Consider the following 18,657-nt stretch of genomic DNA (forward strand, 5'->3'; position numbering starts at 1 on the left):
AGGGATATTCTAAAATAGATTATTTCTTGCTTAGCTTCTACATTTATCAGAATTTTTGCTGTGAGCCTCCATAGTTGGAGGCTCTCCAGCCAGGTTGAAAGCTTTGGCCTTATAAATCTCAGGATAACAAGTATATGGATTCAATGATAAATTTATCATATCATCCATGGGTTCAGAACTGTACTGTATGGTCAGACAATTTCCCAAGGTATACCTAGACCTTTATTTTATAGAACTTCAATAAAGTAAGGAATTAATGACCAGAATGGTGCCTCACAGCTAGCAACCACCTATCCTGTTACCAATAGTAACAGCACCAGGTATTTGTGTAGCCTTCTGAAATTTAAAAATGTGTCTGCATTAGCACACAAATCTTGATGTAGGACAGAAATTCTCCTTCTTCCTTTAGAAATGACAACCTGAAGATGGCGGAGGTTGAAAGCCTTGCTTTAGGAAACTCAAGAAAGGTCATTGGAAGAACTGTAACCAGGAATAGAAAAGCATATAGGAAAAACTATAGAAAGTATATAAAAATGTAAAGGTAAACTTTTCCTTTGTTGCATAAAGGAAGACATTTAATTTGCAGATAGCTTTACAGCATGAAGCATATAATAAAGAATCTATTGACAGTCACCAAAAATTGAATGTGAACTGGACTAAGTGCATGTCACATGCATAGAGTCCTGCTTCCTGATCTCATAGAATAAAGAGCCCTAAGCCAATGTTACCACAGTAAAGCTTAAAAATTCTAAAGGCATGGAAACAAAGTTTTCTCTTTCCTGAAGGTGAAGGCATCGAGCTGTAATGCAATTATTAGTTCAATGTTTGGATCATAAGAAAGTCAAACTTTGTATTGAAATCAACCCCAAAACAAGGCAGCCCAAGGAGAAAGAAAAAAATGGGTCCTGGAGACATTTATCTGCACACTCTGTGTCAAATTGTGCCAGATACTACACTACCATGGGACTTTTCAGGTACACATGCAATTATATTTCCTCTAGTTATTATGTCAATTTGAGTTGGATTCTGTGTTATTGAAAGCAAACCTTCCATGCAACGAGTAGGGCCGTATTTGATGGCAAGTTCTTTATGTTGTAAGAAGGCAAAAGATAAATATCTTAGAATAAGTGTAAAAGTTGTTGCAAGTTCAGTTTCCTAGTGGAGTTACAGCTTTCCCATATCCCTATTGGTTCCCTGCCAACTCCACCCCCAATCAAGGAGTAGAGACATCATAGTGGCAGATGGGAAAAGAGGGCAGCAGTAAAGGAGACCTGGGAAGTCAGGATATTAGGGCATAAAAGCAATTAACAGAATTGCCCTTAATTGGATGCTACCTGTCTTTTGTATGTGGTAGGCAAATCAATGTGCTTTACAAAATGTCCACAATTGAGCCAGATTTGCCTCTTATAGCTTTTATATTGAATCCAAGACACTGTTTGTTATAAAGGTTGAAAGAATCTCCCTGGAGTCCCATTGGAATAGTTCACCAAGGCGAAAGATACACTTTAGTAATTAAACATTTTTAAACATTTGCCCTTCCTATTTCACCAAGGTTAAAAGAAAAAAAAACACATTGTGCTCCAAGGATGTTCAACGTCTTTTTCACTAGCTTTAGCTGGATTTTCCTTGGAAATTAAATCCAAATAAGTGATTTATTAAAGTGGACAGATATATTCCTGGATTGCACATTGTATTTTCTATGATCATCTTCTCAATCTTAGGCCCTCTTCACCTTCTCAGTAGAGAAGAGGATTTTAAGGAGAATGATACACACTTCCATTTGCTACACTCTGAGCTATTACAGTATAAGGTCTCTGTTTTATCGATCTATATATCTCCATGCCTAGCAAAGATCCTGATTCAAAGTAGCTACTTAATAAATGTTCCATGAAAGTAAATCAAATGTACTTCTGCTATACTCAAAACTCACTCTTTAGCTGAAAACAGATACATAAACCTATACCAGATGAATGGTCGTCATTTAACTCTGCCCTGCAATTCCTTCTCTACCACGGCTCTCCATTCAATTTCTAGTATCCACCTCTTTTCCTATTTATTCCACATATATTTGTATTCATAGCATGTTTTATGTGGCAGAAAACATGAGAGGGGTCCAAAACTAAAAACCCCTCAGAGAAGGAGCTACTGGGGGACAGGAAAGATAGAAGTGTCTGCAAATGTTAATGCATTTGTAAAACTCACAGTTACCAATTGTCATCATGAGCACTAGTCAGCATGTATCTACCTCATATGTTGTCAATACTATAATGTTTGACACCAATTCTAGTTTTGCTCATGCTTGGCATCCTAAGTGCCTACCTCAGCATCTGACATGCACGACTAAGCTAAGGATTACCATGATCATTCTGCACATCTGGACTCTCTCTCACTCTCTCTCTCTCTCTCCCCCTCCCTCCCCCACCCTCTCTGCCTCTCCCCTCTTCTCTATCTTTCCTAATGAATTGGCTCCTATGGTTATGGGAACAGTAGTCAATATTCTGGAGACTAATGGTACCTCTGGATCAACCGGGAACTTGACAGCCGGGAACAGGGGGGTTGAATGTATAAATTTCAGTACACATCCATCTAAAAGCCAAAGAATAACCATACCTTGACTCTAATGAAACTATAAAGAGTGGATGACATTTATCCAAACACTTTTATTCTATTCAATTCTCCAGAAAATTACATATTATACACCTATATGGGAGATGGAAATCTTCCTCACTATTGACATACATGTTAATATTCAGAGACATCTTCATAGAATAATGGCAAACCAAATATCTGAGAACCTTGTGGCTCAATTTCACCAATTTTGCCATAAAAATGGACTGCCCACATTTACTTTCTAGGAGCTGTTTCCAGTATAACAATGGGCTTCCAAGGGTGCGGGGGGGGGGGGGGGGGGGGAAACTATCTTCTATACCTTCTTTCATAATTTAGCAAACTTTACACTTTTCTTGTTCTGGTAATCTCAAATTCTTTATGACACAAGTCAGGGCCTTTTAGTGCTCAGTGGGGCCAACTAGTACTTCCAGAAGCTGGAGAATCAAGTCATTGACTTAAGGTGTCACCTTTATTATATTCCTACATAAGTAATTAAGCTTTTCTCATCAGTGAGGATCCATGGGCAAGAGTCAACGCATCTCAAGAACTGAACTCTGTATACAGGATAAACTAAAATCAACTTCTTTATCATGCTTTATGGAAAGCACTTAGAAAAAGTTACAGGAATATGAAATCAAGGGAGATTGAATTGCTAGTCCTGACTTGTCCTGTGATAATTTGTAAAGACTGAACTATTTAGTTCAGTTATGAGTTCCAGATATAAAGGCACTGGAAAAAAAACTGAAGGAGAGAGAGGAAAGATAGCAAGAATACGGAGATGAGATCTTGGCCCATGACCAATTTGGGCAAAACTGTGAATGAAATCCTATTGGAAAAAATAATTAAAGCATAAAGGGATAGAAGCAAGGCTCAAGTGGAACAGAACTTGTCTAGGAAGAGTGAGGCCTTGAGTTCAAAATGCTAGTACAACCAAAAAGTTAAGTGAGAATAGATGATAAAATACTGAGGGCCTGCAGAGTACCAGGTCCTGAGCTAAATAGGATAACCCTCACTCAGACACCACCAGAAGAATGCCACCATTTCTGTCTTTAGACAAGGGTTCCGATTGTTGCTCACACTCATGTGGTATACAAGTGCCAGAAGCATCATAAAATCCTACAGGCTTTTCAGAGTCCCCTGTTTTTATTTTTGTTATCATAGAAAGACAATGAACTAGAGTTATAGCCAAAATCACCTATAAAATCAGTTAATAAAGATGTAAAGTTGGCCCCCAAAAGAGAAAACACATAAAGACAAAACTGTCCAAAAAAATGTGACCATCTTTTTTTGGTTTTGGTTTTCTTTTTTTTATTAAATATATATGCTTTATTGTAAATATACTGTATAGAGGGGTTACAGTTACATAAGTAAGGGAATGAGTACATTTCCTATTGAGCATTGTTACCCCCTTCTTTGTTTTTCCCCTGCCATCTCTTCCTGCTCCACCTCCCCAACGCCTTCCTCCCCCTCCCCCAAAGTTGTAAAGTTCATTTTCAACATAGTGTCTTGTACATCTCATTGCAACAATGGGTCAGCCTGTATCCTTATTTCAGCATCTTGTTATTTCCCTTCCACTCCCCAAATTAGAAAAATGTATACACAAGATGCAGGGCCCCAGAATAAAATACAGTAACAACCGGGGTTGTACCATGGGGGAAGAACATACAAAGAAACAAAAACTATCACATAGTACATTATAAGTACATTAAAAATTACAGCAAGAAAGCTAAAACCTCTTGTGTCCCTGTTTTGGGGTTTATTTTGCTTAGAATAATCTTATATGGTCATATGTACATAGTTTTTGGCCTTTGCTGCTTGTCTGGTAAGATTATCGTAGACATATACTAGTTATTGCAAATAAGGGAAACCATGGGACCTATGTTTCTTTGGGCCTGGCTTACTTCACTTAATATAATTTTTTCCAAGTCTTTCCATTTCCTAACAAATGGGGCAATGTCATTCTTTCTGATGGAGGCATAGAATTCCAGTGTGTGTGTGTATGTACCACATTTTCTTGATCCATTCATCTGTGACTGCCTTTTTGAAGAAGTGATTATCAGAGATATTCCAGCAGGAAAGAGAGATTGCCTGCCATGAACATAGACAACAGAGATTATATACACTCACTCAGGTCAACTCCAAGTCTAGGACTGTGGGAGTCTAATTCCCATTCCAAGAGAAACACCAAACTTCCCATGAGCCAGTTGTTTTGGCCAATCTAATGAGTGCTATCACTTCAGATTTGAGGCTGAGGATATCAATAACAAGGTGTGCAATGGGAAATAGTTTGTGCTCATATTTGTGGGATCTAGAACAGGTCCTAGTATTAAGGTAGTGGTGAATAATGGTTTTGAATAAATACAGATTCACACAATTTAAAAACATTTTGTCTTAATATCTGAAAGTAAAGAGAAGAGCATTGCTAATTTAGGAATCTAACTCTCAGGAGAAAGATAGAAACAATGTTTAAGTATACAAGAATTCCCATTTGTCTTTTGCACCTACCATGTCAATTTAAGTCACTTCTTGGGAATTTCTCTTAAGTTGGGCTCTATTTTCTTTTAGCCTTACATATCTCCCATTGTCCCAGTAGTTATTCTGTAGGGATCATTTTTAATGGCAATCATTTATAGAGCTCTTTCTGTATATAAGGCCTTACACAAAGAGCTCTCACACACTAACCTATTAGATCTCCTCAATAACCTTAGATGTTTTAATCTTACATTATAAATGAGAAATGAGGTTCTGAAAATAAAATAATTATCCAGACCGTTACACAGCGAGCTAATAACCAGCCTAGGTAAATTTTTCAACCAAGTTCCTGTGATTACAAAGGTGCCACAGTGTAAAGCCAAGAAGTATATGAGCATTAAGCTTTCGGGAGCCATTCTTTACAGATGATGAGATTGATTCTGTCACCAGCTGGCCTTCTGACTGGTCAAGATACAGGAGTGCCAATTCTGCTACTTGTATAAATGAGACAACTTGGGAGGGTTGTCTTGATTCTCATCTTCTACTTTAGGTAAATACTTGTTATTACATCAGTCAGTCTAATAAATGCTATAACTATAAGTGTGGAGCTGGAGATATCAGAATATCTTAGGTCAATCAGTAGATAAGTATAAAGCAGAATTACTATAAGATGTGAAGGTGATTTTGGAATTAGTTGTTTATCCCCTCCTATCTGAGCCTGTGTCAGTTAACATTCTGGGAAAATAGACCAAGTACAATGCAGTGGTACTTGTGTACTTTAGACAAGCAGCCTCACATAAACTAATTTATGCCTACTCCAAATCTCAGAACCTCCCCATTTGAAAAGCAGCATCAAATTACTTAATTCATAACTGAAGAAACCAGGCGCCCATAGCAGGTAACTGCTTTTCATGTGCTGCAGTTTGTTAGTTCACCTGACTCATAGATGAATGCAAACCCAACCTATTTACTTAGGATGTATAAACTGATCTCACTGATGAACTTAGTACTTGCAAATAGGGAGTAAAGCTACAGGAGCTGAAAGTGGATGTCAGCAAACACAGAATGTATATAGCACAGGAAAGATAGCCTTTAAGGAAATGGAATGAAGAGTGGAATCTCTTCATGAAAGCATGGCAGGGATCACAGCCACTGGGAATAGTGCCATCTTTGGAGTCATACAAGATGGCGGAAATACTACAGTTAGTTGTATCCAAGGTTTGGGAATAACAGCGTGGGTAACTTTGTCAATTACTAGTTGGAGGATTATGGATACAGATTATTTTGGTGGTGTCCTAGTGTGCCCTGAGTTTGCAGCTGAGATATCTCTTAGTGTCCTAGTCCTGTGTATATCCTAAGTCACAGATAGATCTGATTGGACATAACTAAAGTGGAATGGATCATTTCTACCCCAGAATTTTAGTTCTCTTCACTGGAGTACCTATGAGAGACTTGATGGACCCTTCTCTCCAGTTGATTAAGTTTGCCCTTTGTTCTTGGTTATTGATTGTGGTTTGGTCATGATGCAAATGAATGAAACCATTTCTCCTAATGAATCTCTTAACTTAAAACAAGCCGTGTGTGTGTGTGTGTGAAGATGAAGAAAGCAGAAGGTAAAAACTGGAAGAATAAGAAAAAAAGGAAGGCAATTGACAAAGCCAGGGAGAAAGCATGAAGACGATGTGTGCCTTCCGGTAAATGATTTTGCATATTTACATCCTGAAAACAGTCTCCGGGTGCCCTGGGACAGATTTTGTCCCTATTTCTGGCAGCACATTCACACATTAGGAAATTACAAATGCAAACCTCAGCCCTAGAGGACCAGTGCAAATGAGGTAACAGTTCACAGTCACCGGAAACTGATATCCCTTCAGCATTTGTGAAAATAGATTTGCTTCTTTTTTATTGTAAAAGTGATATATAGCGAAGTTACAGCTACATAAGTAAGGAAATGAGTACAGTTTTTGTTGAACATTGGAATCCCCTCCATTCTGCTATCCCTTCCCCCTGCCCCCGACTCTCCTCCTCAAAGTTGTAAAGTTCATTTGAAGCATAATATCTTGTATCATTGATTCATTGATTTCACCCTTTGTCCTCTGTCTCACCATTTCTGTGTTCCCCCTCCCATCTCCAAATCAGATAAACTTATACACAATACATAGTTACCAAAATCAAAAACAGTGGCAAAGGAAAAATTAAAAATGAGGCAAAAAGAAAAAACTGCATACCGTACACTAAGAAAAAAAAGCTCTTGTTTCCATATCTTGTAGTTCATTTCGATTAGCATCATTCTAGAAGGTCATAGGGACATAGCTATTGAGCTATTGTGACCCTCTGCTAGAATTATTCTAGGCATTACAAATGAAGGAAACCAGACAGCCTATGTTTCTTTGGGTCTGGCTTACTTCACTTAATATGATTTTTTTCAAAACTTCTTACAGCTAAGAACACTTACAGCAAGGTAAAGAAATCTACCTAAAGCCAAAAGTGATTGGTAGAAAAAAGTATATACCTCCTGAGAACAGGAAAGACTGATTTGCTGCAAATAAGAAGAGCATCTAAAGAGAATAGAAACTCTCCATGAGCAGAAGGTTAGAATAGCAATGATTAGCCTGGAAGGAAAAATCAATTATTTTTCAAGCTTAGAGAAGAAGATGGTTACTTCTAAAAAATGCAAAGTCCAAATGAAAAACTAAGTAAAAATTCTACCACGGTAGCTAAATTAGATTTTTTTTCTGGTTAGTCACAGGGCTTGAACTCTGGACCCAGGCTCTGTCCCTGAGCTCTTCAGCTCAAGGCTAGTGCTCTCCCACTTGAGCCTCTGCACCACTTCCCTAAAATAGATTTTAAAGACATAAACAAGATATAAAATTCTCCCTTACAATCTACCCTTACAAACATAGTACTAAGGTTTGAGATTATAGAATGCATATCCTTTTGTGGCTTCCTTTCTTTTCCCCTCCCCCGAAACTCTATATACTAGACACATTTCCATTTTGGCACTTCATTATTAACATTATTAACTGCTTTATTATTTCTAATAGCAGTTGTGCACCTTACTATATTTAATTTAAATACACTCCTCTTAATTCAAAGATCCTCTAGTAGTTTCTGCTTATCTTGTTGACAATTACAAGTATCAGCACAATAAAGTTGTCTTCACATACATATCTTGAAAGAATTATGCTATTACCTCAGTAATATAAGGTAAATTTTGTAGTATAAAATTATCAAAAAGAAATGTACTCATTACCTTACTTATGTAACTGTGACTCTCTCAAACACCTTTACAATAAAAATTATCTAAGTGGAATTTCAGATATATAGATTGTACATAGTTTTAATGTTGACAAAGATTTGCAAAAACACTTTACAAGATTACTATATTTGTTTAAATTTTCCATAGCATACAGACATGACAGTTCCAAGTCTGTAACAAGTCTGTTTCATTTCTAAAGTCAGATGTGAAAAACTTAGTTTGTATTTTTAGTTAAAAATATTGATGACATCAAGTATACTTTTTCTTTAAATTTTTTCTTTTTGTCAATTTTCTTTTATATATTCTACCCATTGATTTTTAGAATATTTCTCATTGATTTACAGGCTACTCATATTTTAAAATTGCTAACTTTTGGTCAGGTGCCAGTGGCTTATGCCTGTAATTCTAGCTATTCAGGAGGCTGAGATTTGAGGGCTGCAGTACAAAGACAGTACTTGAAACTCATGTCCAATTAACAACAACAGCAAAAAAAAAAAGGCCAGAAGCAGAGCTATGGTTCAAGATGTAGAGCATTAGCCTTGAGCAAAAACATTAAGGGAGAGTGCCCAGGCCAAGTTCAAGCATCAAGAGAAAGTGCCAAATTGGAGTTGTGGATTCAACTGTGAGCAAGCAAGTAGAGAAAGCACAAGATGCTGAATTCAAGCCCAGACTGGCAATATGTATCTTTTCTCTCCCTCCCTTCATTCCTCCCTCCTTTTCTCTCTCTCTCTCTCTCTCTCTCTCTCTCTTTCTCTCTCTCTCTCTGTATACAAATAATGAATAGGCTAAGAAAGACATGAGGGCAACCTTCATATTCACAGTAGCCTCAAAAAATAAAACAAATTATCAATGAGTAAACATAACCATGGAGGTGAATATGATCTAAAATGAAAACTATAAAATCCTGAGGAAATAAATCGAAGAACACACTAAAAGATGGAAAGATTATGTAGACTTGTTAATTAATCATGTCCAGGTGTAATTATTTATCTTTTATTATCCATTGAATTAACGTGTAGATTTATAGGCATATTCTAATTATTACAAATGAGGGAAAACAGACAGCCTATGTTTCTTTTGGTCTGGCTTATTCTTATTAACTAACCAGCAGTCTAAACATTCACACAGTGAGAAACAAGGAGGGTCTTTTTCAGAGAGGGTCTCAAAGGCTCAATAGCCGTGTGCATAGAACTGTGTAAAAGGATGCTTATCAAAGTGAACTCCACGAAATGGAAGCAAGAGGGGTTTTTTAATTGTATGGTTTGTGATTTTTTTTTTCCTCTCCTTTTTTCTTTGGTTTATTCCCTTCCGTTGCTGTTTTTTACTTCTGTACCGTTCGTCTTGTATATGTTTATCTGATTCAGAGAAGGGAAGAGGAAGCACAGAAATAATGGGACAAAGGTGAACCAATTCATCACTGAAATGTACTAGATACTATGTTTGAAAAGAACTATACAACTTGTGGGGGAGGGGGAGGGGAGGCCAGCCAGCAGGGGAACAACTGAGAGAGAATGAAGGAGGGAAGGGGTGATACTGTTCAAAAGGAAATGTACTCATTGCTTGACTAACACAACTGTAACCTTTCTGTACACCACCTTGACAATAAAAATTTAAAAACCTAAAAAAAATACAGATGGAAAGATTGCTCCTGCTCATAGACTAGTAGAATCATTTCTTCAAAATGGCGAAACTATGAGAAACAATCTAAAGATCCTCCCCAATTCCTGTGGGTTGTTGTCAGGAAAGTGATTCCTTATTTCTCATATTCAAGTGAGAACCACGCAAGAACTTCGTCACAATTAAGAGGAACAAATCTGCCAGCCTTCCTGCATAAGTTAACCACAATTCTTCCTGGGCCAAAGGACTTCGCATGCTACTTATTCAACTATTGCTGAGAGTTACTTCCATAACACCCATCACCCTTCACTTCATGGCCATTATAGAGCGAACAGATTGAAGGGCACTGGGACTTGTTCTCTTGATGTTTTGAGAGTTTGCTGGTGAAGAGACATCCTCATTGATCACGTCTTTGAGTGCATATAAAATGCTCTTCCTTCTGAATCTCACAAAAAATACAGTTCACATGTTTTCTGGTTTGCTTGAACCATTCAAGTAGGAAAGAACTGCTAAAAAATGAAAAAAGAAAATGGAAAAAGAATCTATAAGTGGTTTTGGAAGTCAGAAAAACTATGAGATAGTATAAATGCCAGTTCCTCAGTGTTGGAATGTGAGTGATGAGAAGTCATGAATACTAATAAACCACTCAAGGAACAGCCTTGATGGTTAGTAGATTCCTCATAGAAATTGATCTGTTAGCCATCCTTCTTCAATTAAATATATATATATATATATATATATTTTTTTTTAAGTTCTAATCCCTATAGGAAAACAATGAGTAGATATAGTTAGCGGTCAAGTAGGCAGCCTGCAGATATGAAGGTTACCTTCAATAACACCTAAAGACAACTTCAGTAGTATACAAAATTGTGTGTAAAGTTTTGCTTTTTATAACCAAGTGATACAATGATACTTAAGGCTATTCAGAATGCTTTAATCGAACAATAAGATGCTACATGAATATTTGTTTTAGGGACAGAAGATCAAAACCAACTACTACAAAAAGTCTCAAAAAAACTTAGTCTTTAAAGCAATTCATGATGTCTTAGCTCTCAAACATGCACTTGAAGAATATGGGGTAGATATAAAAATGTTTCCTGGAGCTGGTGCTTTGGGATGGAGAGACTCTTTCAGGAACCCCCACCCCCATTAAGCCAGGTGTGTAATCTCAACTCAGGAGGCTCCAACAGGAGGATTATGAGTTAGAGCACGTAGTAAGTTTAGGACAGATTGGATTATGAAGAGATACTCTCCACCTCCAAAAAATTGATATGGAGCCCTTCAGTCATCAAAACTAAAGTCAGTCTGGAACGAGTGTTGTAAAAATGAACATTGTAGGGGAAACTACCCAGACCTTTATTGATCAGGTGAATCATGAGACCCAATTTTTCCATTTCTTAAAGCTACTTAGGAAAGAGGACAAGGTAGGCCCTATTCCTGGTCTTCCATGAAGATCTACAGCTTGCTGTCTTTTCATCTCTATTCTCCTCCATTTGGAGCACCTTGAAACACAAAACCTTTCCATTTTAGCCTCCTTGATTAATTGGCTAGAATCTCCCTATTGGTATTCAGAACCTGTGGGGAAGCAATCACAGGCCTGTCTGCAGACGCAAGAATCATTTAGAGAACATAAGCATTTATTACCACAGATGACACTGTTCATTATACTAGTTCAACACGTTCAGCAGCATTAAGGCTCAGAGCACCCAGATGTGGTACTCATTTATGGCCTGTGTGCTGAGGTATCCCAAATAAATAGTAAGTTGAAGGAAGCCTGGTTTGTTTTCAAGGACTGTAACTCACTCACACACACACACACACACACACCCTCACAAGTGATAACTTGAGAATTTTTATTTTTAAGTCACTGATAACTGAAGATAGAAGAATGGAAAAAGAGAACCTAAAATAGAATGATGGAATATGGTAATATTCCAAAATCTGTGATTGTTGGTACTTAAGAGAAAGATTTCAAGAACCTGCTTCTCTTAGAGTCATAAGAGTAGTAACAAGTTTGGAAAGAAAACAGAAGTAGAAAATGGTTGGCAAAACTAGCCTAGAAAAACTGAAGTTCCCAGATGAACTTTAGACAAGTAGGATCATGAGTTATTATTGAGTTTCAACATGACGTTTTCATTATTTGGAACAATAAAGTTCAGAGAACTTTGAACAACAGTAATAATAGAATTAGTATCACAATCAATTTGAATTCATATATGAGAGTTCCTGCCTCCTCAAATATGTTCCTACTGGAAAAATGGAGGAAAGAAGTTTGATGTAGGGAGCAATATAATCAATATATAGATGTATATGACTTTTGTATGATGAGCCCTGGGTAGAGAGGAAGGAGAATGAGGGCAAATGTGAAGAGTGACCTACAAGACTAAGATGTAGAATTCCAAAAGACTTGGCAACCAGGGTCTGCTACACATTGATATCCATCTCCAATGGAGTTCAGAAGCTCACAGTTACATAGATCTATGTTATCAGCAAGATCTAACCAGAAAACACAGTCAAGTAGAGAAGGATTAGATCCAACTGCTCTGACATATGAAAGTGGTCCAGCAACAAAATCACAGGAACCTACATCCAAGAACCTTGCTGGAAACAAATTAAGTGAAGTTGACATAGATTAGTAGTACAGTGCATTGGGAATGTGACAAACTGAGAGGGCACACTGGTTTTTTTGTTGTTGTTGTTTGTTTGTTTTTATAAGCAGAATTTTTTTTATTGTGAAAATACTGTACAGAGGGGTTAAAATTACATGGGCAAGATAGTGAGTACATTTCTTATCAAGCATTGTAGCCTCCTCCTTTGTTTACCCTTCCTATTCCTTCCCATCCTCCCTCCCCCCCAATACTCCCCCCAATTGTAAAGTTTGTTTTTGACATGACAACTTGTACTTCTCATTGTTGCAACAGGTCCACCTGTATTCTTATTTAAACGACTTGTTTTTCCCCTTCCCCTCCACAAATTATACCGACATCAAATACAGTGAAAGCAGGGGTTATACTGTGGAGGAGGGACATACAAAGCAACAAAGAAATAATCTTATAAATGCGTTAGAAACAAATGCATGAAAGAAAAAAAAACATTTGAAATACATATCTTAGGGTTCATTTTCCTAGCATCACCTTATCTGACCTTTTCTGCTTGACTCATACATATACTTGATATTGCAAATAAGGGAAATCATGGGACCTATGTTTCTTTGGGCTTGGCTTACTTCACTTAATATAATTTTTTCCAAGTCTTTCCATATCCTAACAAATGGGGCAATGTCATTCTTTCTGATGGAGGCATAGAATTCCATTGGACACACTGGTTTTTAAGCATCCAGTTAATAGCAATTGGATAGTGATTAGCTGTAATTCCACATGAGCTAGAGTTCATTTCAGATTTAGTGGCTATTAGTCAACTTCAGCAATATCCCTGTTTCCAGAATTCACCCACTGGTAGATGGGTGTTAATGCTATGCTTCTCCCCTGGTGAGACTTGCTGGAAATGGTTAGAACCAGGCACTTGGAAGAAAGATATTACTGACTAGTCAAAAGGGGGAAGGGAGAGCTGGAGATGATAAAGATGGCAGCTGACGCCTGGTTTCCCAAATGCCAATTCCAAGTCTAATCTGGCAGATTGGAAGCTGTGTGAATCAGTGCAATGTTGGAAAGTCAAACAAGAGAGACCAGCTGTGATGTTGCTGGGGCGTTGCCAAAAAAGCTAGAGCAATCAAAAGGCAAAAACAAGGGGAAGAGAACATAGTAAGATAAGTAAATACAGAATAGCCTTAGTTGTTAGGTTCAAATGATTTTTAAAGCCCATGATCCTGAGTGCAGGCATAAGTTCAAGGATAGAAAAATGCAAGAAAGAAGACCAGGATGAGACAGAGTAAGGGAATTGAGAGTGAAATTCAAGTTGTTCTCTAGTGGTAGAAGATTCATTTTTCAGATGCCGTCTACGTGATGCCAAATCAGTCTTTGACTCCACAAAAACGTTCTCATAGGCCACAATAAATGAGACAGCGCTTTTCTTCATACAACTTAGTTAAACAGGAGAGAATATTAAAAATCATTAAGCAGCATGATAGCAGCTATTATAAGGAAAATAGATGGTGCTGAGAACATGGGTGCAGGACTTTTCTTGGACAGCATCAGGGAAAATTTCTCAGGGGAACTGATGTCTGAAGTGGGAGCTAAAGGTAGGAATCAGTTTAGTGGCATCAACTTGAAGGAGTTATTCCTGCAAAGGCTAGCACCTATATAAAAAACTATGTGTACCCTGGAAAGTGTATTTTATTCCATGTGTGATTACAGCTTGTGTATGTGTGTGCATGCTGTGTATATGCACGTGTATGTGTGTGCAGGAGTGCGTGTGTTCATATATGAATATATGTGGTGGGAGTGGATAATGAGACAAGGACAAATGTGTTCATGGATTAGCTTCCATGCGGTCCTGTACACAATTTGTTTGTGCCAAGAGTAGTGAAAAATCTGACTTTACAGCATCGTTACTTACAAGGTTTAAAATTTTTATTTGTATGAGTTACCCACCTCAAAACATCTAGTAGAAATTATTGGTTAGCTTGATGCAAAGAATAGATGATTGCAGAGATCTATCTGGAATCAAACTCACCACATGAAGATAAAGTATTACTTATTTCTTCTCCTCTTTGCACCACATTGGACTGCCTCTTCCTTCCTTCCTTTCTTCCTGCCTTCCTGCCTTCCTGCCTTCCTGCCTTCCTGCCTTCCTGCCTTCCTGCCTTCATTCCTTTTTTAAACTTTTATTAGTACATATTACTTGGACACAAGAGCTCTATCTACTGTGATGGTCCATCTATGTATATGGTGCCTCTCCTCTAGCATAACTTACGTTCCCCTTCTTCTCTCAAAAGGAGAGCTTCAAGGCATAGCTCTGCTCAATGCCAAGGAGATCCTTGGTGTAGTAACACTTGCACAGATATACATAGCCAGAAGAAGAAGAAAGGAAAATTCAAAGTTTTCTACTGGGCTATGTTTTACAGCAAGTTGACCTTACAACAGTTAAGTTAGATACAGAACTTGATCTAACTGCATGAGCTTGTCAAAAGCAGAAAAATTGTCTACAGATTTTAGAAGAATAATTCAGGACTTCCAAGCCTGAGGCAGATCTGCTGTGCTCTTTCTGGCTTGATGACAAAGGGCGCCTCTTGGGGAGGAATTCAGAAGCAGGTGACAAAAGCCCCAGGTAGGCAATCAGCAAGACAAGACTTTAATTCTACAACAGGAAGAAAATGGATCCTACTGAAAAGAATGAACTTGGAAGTAGATTCTTTCCCAGAGCCTGAAAAGAAAACTTAGATAAGTAAACAAAATGCTTCTTCTCTCTCCAAGTATGAGTTAATAACTCTTGTTTTAAACACCGAATTTGTGAGAATATGTTATGCATCAAGAGAAAACTAATGTACAGTGCCTTGGCCCTCTGAATCCTGACAAATCCCTAGCTCCAATAATCTGTCATAAAATTTCTCTGATTGATTCACAGAAGCCTAAATCTGGACCAATCACTGCAGCCCTGATACGAGAAGGCTATCTGATTGGTGCAGATCAGATATAAACCCATCCCTCCACCAGCCAATGGAATCAGAATGGAGCAGCAACACACACACACACACACACACACACACACACACACACAGTGGTTATCATATGAAATGTTGTTTTAAAAAAATGTGCATGAGCAAAATTGGTTAACTACATGTAGAAAACTAAAGCTAGATCCTTATATATCACCCTGCACCAGAATCAACTCCAAATGGATCAAAGACCTTGAACTCAAAGCAGACACTCTGAAAACATTACAGGATGGAATAGGAGAAACCCTGGGTCTCCTTGGCTCAGGCCGAAATTTTCTGAATAGAGACCCGGAAACACAACAAATCAAAGAAAGGTTGGACAAATGGGATTGCATAAAGTTGCAGAGCTTCTGCAGGGCAAATGACATAGCTAGCAAGATCAATAGAAAGCCCACGGATTGGGAGAAGATCTTTACTAGCCATACAACGGACAAGGGTCTCATATCTAAAATATACTTGGAACTCAAAAAATTAAACCCCCCAACAACAAATCCTCAAAGAAACAACTGCCCAATAAATAAGTGGGCAAAAGACTTAAAGAGAAACTTCTCTGAAGAAGAAAGAAGGATGGCCAATAGACACATGAAGAAATGTTCAACATCCCTAGCCATAAAAGAAATGCAAATCAAAACAACATTGAGATATCACCTCACTCCAGTTAGAATGGCAAAAATCAAGAACTCTAACAACAACAGATGCTGGAGGGGATGTGGACAGAAAGGAACCTTACTTCATTGTTGGTGGGAATGTAAGCTTGTTCAACCACTTTGGAAAGCAGTATGGAGGTTCCTCAAAAGAGTCCACATAGAGCTCCCCTATGACCCAGCAATCCCACTTTTGGGCATTTACCCTAATGTTTACAAACAAGACCACACTAAAGCTACCAGCACAACTATGTTTATTGCAGCATTATTTACCATAGCTAAGATATGGAACCAACCCAGATGCCCCTCAGTAGATGAATGGATCAAGAAAATGTGGTATATATACACAATGGAATTCTATGCTTCCATCAGAAAGAATGACATTGCCCCATTTGTTAGGAAATGGAAAAACTTGGAAAAAATTATATTAAGTGAAGTAAGCCAGGCCCAAAGAAACATAGGTCCCATGGTTTCCCTTATTTGTAATATCTAGTATATGTATGAGTCAAGCGGAAAAGGTCAGATAATGTGATGTCAGGAAAATGAACCCTTAGATGTGTATTTTAATGTTTTTTTCTTTCATGCACGTGTTTCTAACACATTTATAAGATTATCTCTTTGTTGCTTTGTATGTCCCTCCCCCACAGTATAACCCCTGCTTTCACTATATTTGATGTCAGTATAACTTGTGGAGGAGATGGGGAAAAACCAGTTGTTTAAGGATACAGGTGGACCTGTTGCAACAATGAGAAGTACAAGTTGTCATGTCCAAAACGAGCTTTACAACGTTGGTGGGGGGGGGGGGCGGGGGGGGAAGGAGAAGGATTGGGATTAGGGGGGGAGGGGGGAGGCTGGGAAGGGATGTGAAGGGTAAACAAAGGAGGAGGCTGCAATGCTTGGTAAGAAATGTACGCATTATCCTGCCCATGTAACTGTAACTCCTCTGTACAGTATGTTCACAAATAAAATTAAATTAAATTAAAAAAAAATGTGCATGAGGTAGAGGATGTCCAGGTGTAGATGCTGTTTGCAGAGGATGGAAGAGAGATAGGTTACAACAGGAGTTAGACACTTCCTGACACATGATTGAGACTGATCCTCTGGGCTGAAGAGTGGAGAAAAGATTGTACATGAACACAAGCAGAGACAGGGACACCAGTGTGCATAGGGGTGCAATCATCTCTCAAGGAAGTGACAATCCATTGAGCAAGAGTAACAGCAATGGGAAGTAGCATACCAGCTACCCTAGAAGCTGGAACAAAGAGGCACTAACTTTGCTGAATAAACAAATTCACAAATGAGTGGATGAAAGAGCATTGATGGGAACGTGAATGATTTCCAGAGGTATTTTTAGAGACTTAGCTGATTCTCAGCCCTTAGAAAAATCATCATTCTTTTAAAACATGTTTTTTTGTTTTTTGTTTTGTTTTTTTTTTTTTGTAGCTGTGCAAACTGAGTCTCTGGGGCCACAAAGCCGCAGGCCTCTTCAAGAGAGCAGGCATTTCAGACTGTACACATTAAAATGTTCAATGCCTTCATGCATCACTCAGGCATGATTACATAACACCCTGGATGCCTTCAATCTGCCTGTGCAGACCTCTTGCTGTTATTTATGAATCACTGCAAGCTGACATAACTTTGCATTTCCTCCTTTGCCATATGTCTCCAGTCCCTTGTCATCATTGTTCATCACCAGGGAAACACCCCCCTTACTTCCTCTCCATTAATTTGCATGACTAAGGTGCCCTCCCAACCAAATGGGCCCCTTGTCCTCAGGTGCCTGCTCTGGCTGCTTCTGCTGAAAGCCCTTGCCTTAGCTGTGACCTTGTTTCGCTGTTATTTTCCACTTCATTAACTTTGAAAATGTCCTGAGGTAGGCAAAGTTATTTCTCCCCATTTATTCTCAGTAACATAGCCACATGTGGAGGTAGACCCTGTTATACACTCAGAACTGGAGGAATGGAGCTGAACCCCTGGACCAGGGGCATGTGTAAATCAGAATAAATGGTTTGCCTTCTGCTGTGTGTGCACAGGGGCTGTGTTTTCCTCACCTCTCTTGAGGCTAACTATCTTGTAGCATCAGTCCTTCTGTAAGATCTGAGGGCAGGAGCCTTATGACACAGCATCTGAGGGCCATGCAGACACCTGATTTCATAGCAAGGGCCAAGGATATTAGGACTCTACCCAGGCATGGCCCAGATTCTTTGGAATTTACACTTGAATGAGGAGATGAACTTTAATCATAAAGTGAGACAAAAATAATAATCATCTGTAGGAATATGCTTTTAAAAGACTGTGGTTAAGAAAACCCTAATGGAAAAAAATATATTATTCGCCTCAGATCTGAAAGATGAACAAGGGTTGAAGAATGAAAAGGGAAGCTCTTGTTCTGGTTTCTAAAACTAGTCTGGTTAGATTTACTTCATTTATATGTGAAAACC

The sequence above is a fragment of the Dipodomys spectabilis genome, unplaced genomic scaffold (genome assembly GCF_019054845.1).
Source record: "Dipodomys spectabilis isolate Male_0828 unplaced genomic scaffold, ASM1905484v1 ptg000264l, whole genome shotgun sequence".
Lineage (NCBI taxonomy): Eukaryota > Metazoa > Chordata > Mammalia > Rodentia > Heteromyidae > Dipodomys > Dipodomys spectabilis.